This window comes from Ursus arctos, unplaced genomic scaffold (genome assembly GCF_023065955.2).
Source record: "Ursus arctos isolate Adak ecotype North America unplaced genomic scaffold, UrsArc2.0 scaffold_24, whole genome shotgun sequence".
NCBI lineage: Eukaryota > Metazoa > Chordata > Mammalia > Carnivora > Ursidae > Ursus > Ursus arctos.
Window position 1 is genome coordinate 13110643 of NW_026622919.1, and position 13081 is coordinate 13123723.

Genomic DNA, 13081 nt, shown 5'->3' on the forward strand with positions numbered 1-13081 from the left:
CAACTGAACCACAGCCACCTTGAACAGTAACCCACTCTAGACTTCTCTCTTGTGCCGAATCTTCACAGCCTCCCTATTTATTATTCCTTAGACTTGATGGCAAGACATGACTTGCTCAGTGGGGAGTCTGCTTCTCCCTCTCCCTCTGCCCCTCTCCTCTGCTCATGTGTGCTCTCTCTCTCTCTCAAATGAATAAATATAATTTTTAAAAACAAATCCTTTAGGGCGCCTGGGTGGCTCAGTCAGTTAAACATCTGACTCTTGGTTTCGGCTCAGGTCGTCATCTCAGGGTCGTGAGATCAAGCCCCGCACTGGGTGAGAGAATCTCTTTCTCTTGTCCCCCACTTGTGTTCTTATGCTCTCAAAAAAAACCATCCTTTATACATTTGAAACCCAACTAATTTACTCCTTGTATTTTCTCCTCCCTAAACTACACACCCCAGATCCCTTTAACCCTCACAACAAGAGCCATCAACCAGCTATTTCAAGATTTTCTACTGCTCCCCACATACTCTCCATTTCTTCCCACCTGACCGCTGTGACCAATACTCAGTCTCCCTTTTGGTGGCAAGGCAGTACACATAGCAGTTGGGTATGCAGCCTCAGTCTAGAGCCAGACTATCCAGGTTAGACTTCAGGCTGTCTTTACCAGCCAGCAGTGTCACCTGGGCAACTGGCCTAATAACCTCCTGGAAGCTTCATCTCTAAATGCAGCTTCATCACCCACAGGACCTGCCTCTTAGGACTGTGGCAAAAATTAAATGAGTTCAGCATGTACAACCTTCAGAACTCTTCCTGGCACAGAGGAAGGGTTTGTTGTCATACAAGTGTTATAATACAAAATACAAAGATAAGATTCCATGCAGATCTTACACGATGGAATGAGATGGACTTTTTATGGCACCCCTCCCCTCCCCCCCAATAGTAATACGTTGACTCTTCAGTTTGTGATCATTAGGATTCTGAGGAAGCTTTCTTTTGCCATCGCTGTTAGCAATAATTGGAAATCAAGAACTGGAGATCAGATTACAAAGAAGAGAGAGAGATGAATTAGCACAGTAATAGCAGGATGTTGGCTGGAATATAAAACAGCACAAACCGATATTCTCAGGCCAATTGAACAGAAGAAACTGTGGATATAAGCACTGTGAGGATGAAGTCATCCCAGATGAACCACTAGGTTGTAAAGCAGGGGAGGGAATGGGTCTGGACTGCATGCCCCTGCACAGAAAGGCAGGAAAGGATAGGAGGCAAGCAATTTTTCTCACTATTAAATAATGAGTGTCTGGTCATTTCTTCATTTCCAAACTTTAGTTACTGGATGAAGAAGGCAAGAGATAATACTTCCATCTGGCTAGTTCTTTTTTTCATATATTTTTATTGCTCTTCTGTCTCTAAGTATAATATCGAAATTCACCTTTAATTTTGCTCTGCTTTAAAAGAATGTTTTCAGTGATCAAAATCATTCTGAATTTGATTCTGGTTTTCTAGAATATAACTGTCAACTGTGAATTTAATCAGCACGTTTGAAAATTCTTTGTCAAGGTCATTAAATTATGGTGTTCAGTAGAATAACCAACCCTCCTAAACTGCTTCATGTTCTCTAGGGCTAGGCAACCCCTGAATGACTGATGACAATAGCTTGTGCAGTGTGTCTTTTTTATCAAGGTTTGTTATGAAGATCATCAGCTCCCAGAATCAAAATGAAGTGTTTCTTTTTATTATCATGCCTGAGTGTTTAGTAATAAGCCCAGCCACAATCTGTGAGGGAATCACATTCTAAAGTCTTTACATGTGAATATGAAAATACAAAACTAACATCTGTTAAGGCCTCAGAAAGAACGGGTTATGATAAGCAAATCCCCTGGTGATACAGAACACTAAATATACTCATATAAATTTCAGGCGTTAGCTTTGTAAGCCTTTTTTCATTAAATACTAAGCATACGTACGCTGGTAGTATAAACAAATACCTTTTTACAATGAAGAGATATCTAAACCACAAAGTTTAAATGAGGGAAACTAAAAATCAGAAAGTGACGGAAAGCTGAGATGAAAGGACACAATATTCAATTAAGCTTTTTAGAAAATGTGTATCATTTTTATCATTCATCTGAAATCCAAAAAAATCACACAGTTGACATGCATAGCAGGAACTGTGGAAGTATTGTGTAACATATTTATTATAACAGTTCCTAAGCAGCTATTGACAAACATGAATGTGCAGAGGAAATATGAAATTCAATTTCAAACCACATCATAAATATGATTGATCCTTTATGTCAGAAAAGGAACCAAAACTTGAAATTGTTTTTAAAAAGTCTATTTCATACAACATAGATGAAGGTAATCCATGAAAATATGATTTGCTACTTTGGAATCTGTCCTCAAAGGAATTTAAGTAAAGGCAGAGAAATCTTAATGACAGCTGAAAAAAATGGTTCATATTACCAAACAAACCACATTTTAGCAATTCTATAGTATCAGCAATTCTATAGCAATTCTGTTTCAGCATACAGATCTGTACAGTTTTTGCTCGATTTATACCTCTATTTCATTTTTCTTTGAGCTCTTATAAATGGTATTGACTTGTACATTTGGTTTCCAATAATACATTGCTGGTATATAGAAATGAGATTGATCTGTAAGAGTTGACCTTACATCCTGAAACCTTGCTATATTCTTATTAGTCATAGGGGTTTTGTTGGTTTGTTTTCTGGATAGATTCTTTGGGCTTTCCTACATTGATAATCATGTCATCTTTGATTAGGGAGAGTTTTATGTCTTCCTTTCCAATCCCTACGCCTTCAATTTCTTTTTCTTGCCATACTGCTTTGGCTAAGATTGCGAGTACAATGTTGAAAAGGAGTGTTGAGAGTGGATATTTTACCTTGTTCCTAGTCTTAGAGAGAAAGCATTCAGTCTCTGCCATTAAATATGATGGTAGCTATGGGATTTTTATAGGTGCTCTTTAACAGGCTGAGGAATTTCCTTTTTATTTCTAGCTTGCTAGGAGCTTTTATACGTCACACATATTGTATTATAACAGATGTATGCGGCTTTGTGGGGTTTTTTGGGGGGGTATATCTCTTGATACAATCTTGTGATTTTTCTCTTTAGACAGTATGGTGGATTACAGTGTTTTAGCTTCAAATACCGAACCAGCTTTGCATTCTGTGGCCTCCACACTCCCTGACTGGTGACTGGTGTGCATGTTCAGTAGGTGCCACATGCCGACAGGCCCAGAGCTGGAGTAAGACCTGACATAGTCATAGTGTATTACTCTTTTCTATATATTGCTGAATTCAATTTGCTAAAGTTTTGTTGAGGATATTTACATTAATGTTCACAAATATCAGTCTACAGTTTTCCCCTTTTTGTACTGTCTTTGTCTAGTTTTGGTATCAAAGTAATGCTGGCCATATACAATAAGCTGAAAAGTGTTCCCCTCTCTTCCATTTTCTTGAAGAGATTGTGTAAATTGGTGGTATTTCTTTTTTAACATGTTTGGAGGAATTCAGTAGCGAACTACTCGGGCCTGAAGATTTCTTCTTGGGAAGGTTTTTAAACTACAAACTCAGTTTCTTTGACAGTCAATAAATATTTAACAAAAGAATTAAAATGTTGAAGGTTGGATACAATATTTTCTATTTAATTTTCTCAAGATTTTAAGAAGAAATTTGTGACTATAAAGCACTCTTGGTCTCTACTAACTTATTTCAATTTAGCTGCTCATAAGGTTATCGTATTGTGTTTTAAGCAATGTGCTGTAATTTCGTAGAGAGGTACAGAGTAACTGAGAGAGAAAGAAACTAGAAAGGAGGGAAGAGAGGAGTATCCCTGTTAGATTAAAAACAATCAATATTAGCAAGCTAGGCAAATGTGATGGATAAACTATAGTTTGCAACAATAATGTCTATGGGTTCATGTGATATAATCTACTGAAAAGTACTTGATAAATTATAAAACAGTATTTTTTTAAAAAGCATAATTCCCAGTTAGTGGTGGAGACTGGCCCAAGACTCCACTAAAATAATAATAAATAAATACAAAAGATCCACAACAATCAAGACCTATGACCAGCCATTAATAAAGGACACGTTCCTGGAATATACGGAGACTCAATGGAGGAATAGTGTCTGTGAAAGAAGTCTGACATTAGGGCCACAAACTAAGATGGGAACCAATCCACCCTGCAGAATTCCAAGAGGCTCAAGCCTCAGAAACACCATCTACCATGACAAGTGAAGGGATAAAACGGGGGGGGGGGGGGGGGGGGGGGGAGGGCGCGTTAAATGAAAGTCTCTGCAGGGAACAGCTGGTCTCACTCTGCATTCTCCCCAACAACCAGAGGAATTCAAGCATTAAAAGATCCCCAGGGGAAAAGCCTCCTAGGCATAAGTCCTGAGACATATACAAAACTCCCAACTTTAGTGACATAAACAGTTAAAGGTTACTAGACATTTAAGGGGAGTTTCCAGCATAAAAGATGGTCATAGATAAACAGAAGAAAAGGGAGGCCCAGGAAAAAAAAGTGACAATGTCTAAAATATTTTTTAAATATTATTTTAGTTCTTACTAAAATTCTAAAACAAGACAACAACAAACGCTCAACTGGCTTCCTCGAAAAAGGCATTACATTTATAAAACAAAAATAAGATGTTATGAAAAAGGAAAAAATTGAGAATAAAGAACTCCTGGAAATTAAAACATCTGTGGGCTCGAATACAAAATGCAATAGAAGGGTTTGCAGATAAAATTTTTAAAAAACCTTTCAGAAAGTAGCAAAAAATACAAAGATATCAAAATATGACAGGACCAAAAAAGATATGGAGAATCCAGGAGGTCTAACAAAAGCTTTAGAAAGAGAGAGAAACAGAGAAAAGAGATGGTAGAACATTATCAAAAAAATAATGTAAGACAGTTTCAAAGAGCTGAAGGGGATGAATCTTTCTCTAGAGCAATGCTGTCTGAAAGAATTTTCTGTGATGACAGAGAAGTTCTGTAGCTTCGCTGTTCAATAAGGTGACCCCTAGCCACATGTGGCTACCGAACAATTGAAATGTGGCTAGTGGAAATAAGAAACGGATTATTTTATTTCATTTCATCTTAAATAATACCTAACCCATCAGGAACTCCTGTAGGTTTTAACTACAAATAGATCTTGACTTTATTTACGTCTCACCATTCCCACTGCTACATCATAGTCCAAGCCACCATTGTTCTCTTGTCCAGAAAACTATGACACTCTCCACTATTTCTTTTATACCATTTTAAAGGAATTATTTTAAAAATAAAATTCATTATCTTAGCAGAACTTTAAAAACAACTTTAATGTCAACATTAGGTTCATAAGATTCAATCATAACAACAGAAGCAAAATTTATCTTAATTTCTAAAACTGTGGTACATTTATCTCTGGGTTTTGTTACTGTTTTTCTTAAAAGAAAGGTATACTGAAATGAATATGACTTAGTAGCAAAGTGCATTAAAATCAATTTAGTCCTAAATAAAGAAAAATACCATCTGAAGCAGCTCACAGGCAAGGGTGCTTACAATTTGCAAATAGTGTCTTCCCACCAAGCAATATTATTTTCCTACATCCAAACACAAGGCAATGAGGAGCTATTAGAATGAATGCAATATTACATCTGAGAGAGAAATGTCAGATTCGCTGTTGTGACATTTTGAGCTACCTTAAATCTATCTGGCTCTTGTTTACTCTTCTTGAATATGAAACAGTCAAGTTATCCATTATAGACGACGATGATGCCTCTTACCATGAGAAAATGTCAGTTAGGGTAGGAAGTAAATATTACCCAGAAGTTTGCCTTCAACTCGTTAACTATTTGCATTTTCTCTGAAGAATCATAATTATCATAATTAAATAAATTTCCCAGCTTTAAAAAACAAGGCAATGCCAGAGAATTTTTGTTTTATATTTAAAGAACGTTGAGAAATGGGGACACATGGGTGGCTCAGTCAGTTAAGCATTCAACTCTGGATTTCAGCTCAGGTCGTGACCTCAGGGTCATGGGATCGAGCCCCATGTCAGGCTCTGCACTCAGCGCAGAGTCCCCTTGTCCCTCTCCCTCCTCCCGCGGCTCGCTCTCTCTCTCAAATAAATAAAGTCTAAAAATTCTGACTCTCTCTCTTTGCCCCTCCCCTCACCATCTCTCCCGCTCTTTAAAAAAAAAAAAAAAAAAAGAACATTGAGAAGTGAAGTACTTCCTTAATAGTTAATTTTCTGGTATTTGAGATTTCTGAATTAATCATTTGAACAGTCAAACATTTAGCAGCTGGAACCAGACAGCTTTTAAGAATCAAGAATTCTTTAAAAGAAAAAAAATCAAGAATTCTAAAATGAACCATTCCTCCTCCCACCCTCCCAACCAAAAAGGAAAACTTTATACATCTGAAGATTTAATTCTTTGGTCCCAGGAACATAATTTGGTATCCCCCACCCCCACCCCCATATCTACTTCATGTAATTGTAGTCACTTCTTGTTTTCCAGGCAGAAACCTTACTCATGGCATAAAAAGCTGAAGAACAGTGTGAAACAGAGTAGGACGGGGACTCCAGAGTCTCAGATCCGCTTTAATTAGTGAAACTGCTTAAGCTGCAAGTCCCTGAACACCTTGGTGCCTCAGGCTCCTTTAAAAAGGAGGAGTGAGAATAAATGATCTTCGAGGCCTCAACTACTTGCCAAGTTCTGTTTTTTAAAAGAGTCTTTGATAAATCAGAGTCTTTCTCAATGAAAATATATTTAAAATTTTTTTAAGTAGGCTCCACACCCAGCACGAAGCCCAATGTGGGGCTTGAACTCGCAACCCAGGCGCCCCTTAACTCTTTTTTTATTAAAATCTCCAAAGATAATCCATTAACAACTTTAACAATCATCAAAAATTTGCTCTACCTGCTAAAATAATTCAAATGTGATACCACATACAAGCCTATTTAAGTTATTTAAATTCAAAAACTATAAGCATGCTAATTTACTACAATAAATTGCATTCTGGGCAATGAGTTTAAAATTTCAATTTTTTCCCCACAAAGGGAAATTTCTAGGAAATTTACATTGAAAGACAAGGGCCCACAGCTATAAATTTCAGAGAAAGCTTCCTTGTCTTAAAAAAAAAAAAAAATTTCCGACAGAGAATGCCTTTTGTATTTCCCCTCTACTTCAGCCCCGTGGGCTAATTAAAAATATAAACCATACTTTTCTTCCCATTTTTGACCACGTTTTGTTTCCTGTTGTTCTGCACAGTTCTCAGTTTTTTTCATGAAGAGACTCTTCCTTCTACATCTATCTCCTGCCAATCAGAGTGTTCCTTTACTTTTAGACAGCAGCCCAATCAATGTCCAACACTCCAGTTTCATTTTAGAGTCCTCGGGTCTAAAATAATTTCATTATTTATTGCTTAAAGGCTCATTTTACTCCGTCAGAGATCCTTACTTCTAGGTTCAGGACCAACTCCATGTACGTCTGTGTTTATAAATATTCTTTATGCTAAGCTGTGAAACTGTTATGTTGCTAAACATATATATGATCCTCATTTTCTAATAAGGCTAGTGCTAATATATATCTTTCTAAATATCAAAATATAATGCTAAAATCTCAAAAGTATGCGTATAATAAATAACTGGGGGAAAGGTCACAACTAAGTTAATTAGGGCTCTATTTATAATTACACTATCAAAGCTAATCACTAAGGAAGAGCTAAATGCTCTAGTGAAAATTCCAAGTGTCATTAACTATGGTGCCAGAAACGTTCATTAAAATAGAACATCTCATTTAAATGATTGGCTTTGATAATTTAAGCATGACTAGAGGTCTAATTTATTAATCTGTTGATCCCTGTCTCTGTTATGGGCATCAGATGGTTTATTAGATACCACACATTAATGATCCCTCTGAGAAGACTGCATTATTACCACCTGGTTACACAACGTAAGTCACAAGCTATCCTCGCCACTTCTAAAGTCAGAACAGGCAGGATATGTCAATCAGCCAAGAATATAATCTTCAAGTCACATTTGTACAAGGCTTTGCGCCACAGAAGGGAATGTGGGGGGATGTGGAGTAATCAGACAACACTAAAATCGAAACTACCAACTAACTTCAAAACCAGAGTTCTTTGAAGGAAAAAACGAAAACTAATAGATGAGTCAGAGTGTCTTTGTTCAAAAACCAACACATAAGATGAGAGATTTCAAAGCAGATTCATCCCAGAGGCATACACATCACCTCTAAGATGGCATCGGTGATTGTGATTGACTGAAAGCTGGTCAAGGTGAGTGACCTATAAGCATCCGTTCTCATCGGAAGGCCATCGCAACAATACCACCGCTGCAACACAAAAGTGTGCAGTTTCAAATGCTGAGACTCTTCCAGTGAAGCTTTTAAAAAAGAATTTGCCACACGTTACTCACAAGCACTTTTAATCAAACTATTTCATGGTGAAGCACACCCTACCTGGCAACATTGGCCGGTTCTATGTTAAACGAAAGTTTTTAATGTGGTAAAACGATGCCCGCTTAGGAAGAATGAGGATTTGTCCCTCAAGATAAAGTAACTAGAAAGTATAATGGGGGGGGAAAGGCTCCATTCATAATAAAGAACAAGGAGCAATCAACATAAATTTAACCAGTAATGAAGCTGCTTCAGAATTTTACAGAGGAATATTCAGAAAATAAAAAAGAAAGGGAGGGAAAGAGGTAGTGTGTGTGTGGGGGGATTACAATACTGAAGATTATACCAATTCCTAAATGAGAGGCTTAAGAAATTTGGAAAGACAAAATTTCCCCTAATTTAAGCTACACATTTGATGTAATTAAAACAAAAAACTAAAAACAACCCAAGAAAGGTTTTTCTTTGTGTGTGGGGCGGGGGGAAGCTCTATGGGAGGAGGAAGAGTTCACAAAGGTATTCTATACTTATGGTAGAAAAGCCAACAGATAACTCTCTGCTATTCTGCACACCCTTGGGAGGAAAAAAAAACAGTGAGAGACTTTACACTATCATATTAGAATACTACAAAGCCTCAAAAATTAAAACAGTGCAATTCTGGTACAGAAACATAAATATAGCTAGATGAGAAAAAATCTCAAATCTGGAAACAGATCTGAGTGTATACTGAAGAACAGTGTCTTACTCAGAAGTTAAATTATAAAGTTGTTATACAAAGTGGAAAATCTCGTACAGAAAAAATTACCCTTGAAAAATTGTGAATCATGCCCAAATTACTAGAAACTGAACCCTTGGAAGCTCCGAAGCCAAAAATTAACTTCTATTGTTTCTCTTTACATTTCATCTCTCCCCGCCACCACAACGGTTACCTGAAATGCAAGTATGATACAGGGCTATTATAAAAGAATTAGCATTTGATAAGAAAGCTACTATTCTATTTAGTGAGAATGCAATAATTTAACAAGTATGGAGACAACTGGCTAAATATTTAGAGAAATATTAAATCATAATCCCAAGCTTACACTGACATTTGAAATCAAACTGGAGCAACTGATGACTCTATTTCTAATCAGTTATGGTCTATAACCCGGCCCAGGGTATGGGTGGCACCTTAGCCCTCTGTTCCCCTCCTTATCCCATCATCAGAAAGAACTAGAAGCGGGAGAGGGTGTTGGCACCAATGCCAGACCACAGTGTCCCGGCCTCATCCCAGCAGCCAAGGGCCAGGGCTTTGGCCGCATTTAAGCTAGGTAAGAAAACCCACGGACTGAAGTCTTGAACATCTAAATGAGAATACTCTAAAAATTTTAAATAGCAAAAAATGTTACCGAATAAGATCAGGATCCCATTTAGGCACCTCGACCTGGTGGAAAGAAAGGCTTGGATGGGTTGATAAAACTGAGCACAGAAACTAAGGGGAAAAAATGTTTCTTCAAGTCTTCCCAACAGCAAGTAATCAACCAAATATTCACATATACGAATGCTATGAAATCACATGTTCATCTCTATGAATGCTATGAAAAGCCAAATGTTACAGTAGCTATCTTTGTATAGTGAAATTAGAAGTAATATCTCAAGCTGCTACATTTTCCATGCTGACCATGTACTTCATTTGTCAAAAGAAAACTGAAATTATAAAAAAGAAAATACTAATGAAATAGAATATGAAAAACCACCTCCATTCAAGTTAACTGTTAAGCTAACATCTAGGTGTTTTCATCCCATTAAGATTAATCTAAGGTTTCTAGCAATAAAAGAATTCACAGTACAGAAGGAAATGAGACATTTTTCTACACTGTTACTGTTAGAGAAATTATTTTAAAAAGCTAGAAATAAACACCAAACACATAAGCTATTCATTCTGTGAGATGATTCATGCAAAATCATTTTGTACCACACAACACACAAAAGTTATCCCAATGCACTTGAAAACGTCAAAATCCGCAATGTGGCAGAAATAATCTTTTCCTTGTCACGGTACTTTTTCAGTGTTGCAAGTTAGTCATCATTAGAGAATCTTGTGCATCAAAATAAAGGTGACCAAGTATTTCCACAAAAGTAATTTCACTCTAAGGACCCAGTGACAATTGAGGGTACATATTCACAGACAGCTAAACAGTAATATCGAATGTTAAGAGCTTGAAGGTACAAAGAACTTAAATTCCAAAATTAAGAAATATTTAAATACATCAAAGATTAAAGTACATAAATCAGTACTGAATATTATTTAGTGAAGTACAATAAAGTACATTAATCAGTACTGAATATTATTTAGTGAAGTACAAATCTTTATAGGACCCTATAAAGCTTTTGGCACATTGTTTCCTCCACATATTATGAACTCATTTGGCAGGTTAAATAAAAAAACATCACAAGAGGGGCGCCTGGTGGCTCAGTAGGTTAAGTGTCTGCCTTTGGCTTAGATCATGATCCCAGAGTCCTGGGATGGAGCCCTGTGTCTGTCCATCGGGGGGGGGGGGGGGGGTCCCTGCTCAGCGGGAGGGCGGGGGGGATCTGCTTCTCCCTCTCCCTCTGCCCCTCCCCACTGCTTGTGTGTGTGTGTGTGTGCTCTCTCTCTCTCATAAATAAATAAAAATCTTTTTAAAAAAATCACAAGAGATATCAGTACATATGGTGGAGGTAAGTAACTAAAGTCCATCGCTCCATAAAAGCAATGAAAAAATTGGCAAAATTGTCACCATCAACCTTCTTGAAATTCAATAAATTAAAGCTTGCAGCAACCAAGGGAGCATTTCATCGAGAAAAACTGGGAAAATTCAATAAGAATAGTGAGCATCTAGTCCCAACCCCTGCTCTCCAGCTCAATGATGGCCTTGAATATAAGCAAGACCTTGCATTTCCAGCACCAGGACTGGAGGGAGCACAGCAGGCCTCATTCTCAAAGACCTGTAATTATTTGTTGTGACACCTGTCTGGTCATCCCTGGAAGACTGGCTCAAAAACAAACAAACAAAACACTTGCCCTATCTTGCCTGAGAACTCAACCCGTGCTACTAGGGCCGTATCAAAAACATTTATAGGCAGACGTTTTAGTCACTGCTCCTGAGGCAATGGTTAACAGTTGGACCAAAGAGCAGACTAACCAAAAGCTTTGGAGGAAAGGCTGAGGAATGAGACGCTTTAGGGAATAAGGGCTTTGAAGAGCTCTGACGCATTTCCTGGGAATCTAAAAGACCGCACACATGCTGGGCACGTGCTCAGAAAAGACCTGAAAAGTTCCTACCTCTGGCTGATCTGGAGGCTCTACAGAAGCAGGAAGTTAGGGCTAAGGCAGAGACGTAAACTGCCTGGCTGAGTGTGGAAGGTGAGCCCAAAGGCACATTTGGATGCCTCTGCAAAAACTGGGCTATGTTCTCAGTTCTGGGCATTTAAGGAAATCTCTGTGCAATGATTAGTTGACCATTAAGCTAACAGCATAAAGACTTCAGAGATGACACATGACAACCACAGAATTTTAAAAAGTAGTTCACAATTTCTAATTAACTTAAAATTATTTTTAATTAGATCAGAAAAGTCACTAAACAAATGATAACAAAACCACAAAGCAAAAGAAAGAGAAAAGAGATCCCATGCAAACTGAAACAAAAAGAGAGCTGTGGTGGCTACACAAACGTCAGAAAAAAACATACTCAAGACAAAATTATTTTAAGAGAGAAAGGACATCATATAACGATAAAAATGTCAATCTATCAAGAAGATGTAACAATTATAAATATATATAAACCTAACCACAGAGCCCCAATATACATGAAGCATAAACTGACAGAACTGAAAGGGAGAAACAGAAGATTCAACATTAAAGGCTGAGAGATTTCAATACCTTCAGTATTCAGTAATAGATATAAAACCTTCAGTAATAGTATATAAAACCCAGACAGAGAGCCAAAAGAAACAGAAAATTTGAACAATATAAACCAAATAGGCCTAACGTAAGTACAGAACACTCCAGCCAACAAGAACAAAATACCCATTCTTCTCCAGTGTACCTGAAACGTTCTCCAGGAAAGACCGTATGTTGGGCCACAAAACAGATCACAATAAATTTTATACAAAGTATATTCTCTAACCACAATGGAATGAAATCAGAAATCAAAAACACAAGGAAATTTGAAAAAACTCACCCTGGATATACTTGCTTTTCTCTACTTTACCAAATATGTGCCTTAAACATTATACTACAGGTTCTGGCCAGGGAAATTAGGCAAGAAAAAGAAATAAAATGCAGCAAGATAAGAAAGGAAGAACAAAAATATATTTGCAGACCACATTTTCTTCTATATAAAACAAAAATCCCAAGGTATCCACAAAAAATCTATTAGAGCTAGTTAACAGTTCAGCAAATTTGCAGATACATAAAAATAAATATATAATTAATTGCATTTCTACACACTAGTAATGAACAATGCAAAAATGAAATTAAGAAAACAATTCTGTTTACAACAGTAGGAAAAAGAATAAAATACTTAAGGATAAATTTAACAAAAGTGTGAGACTTACACTTGGCAAATTACAAAATGCTGTTAAAGAAAAATTTCAAAGGATCTAAATAAATGTAAGGATATCCACGTTCAGGTACCAGAAGGCTTAAT

At 37.0% G+C, this 13081-nt stretch overlaps 1 protein-coding gene across 4 annotated transcripts in view; it reads right to left on the reverse strand.

The window, feature by feature from the left end:
• HELZ (helicase with zinc finger) overlaps positions 1-13081 on the reverse strand; it is a 159317-nt gene that overhangs the window by 13605 nt on the left and 132631 nt on the right. The gene's annotated exons all lie outside the window — the stretch shown is intronic.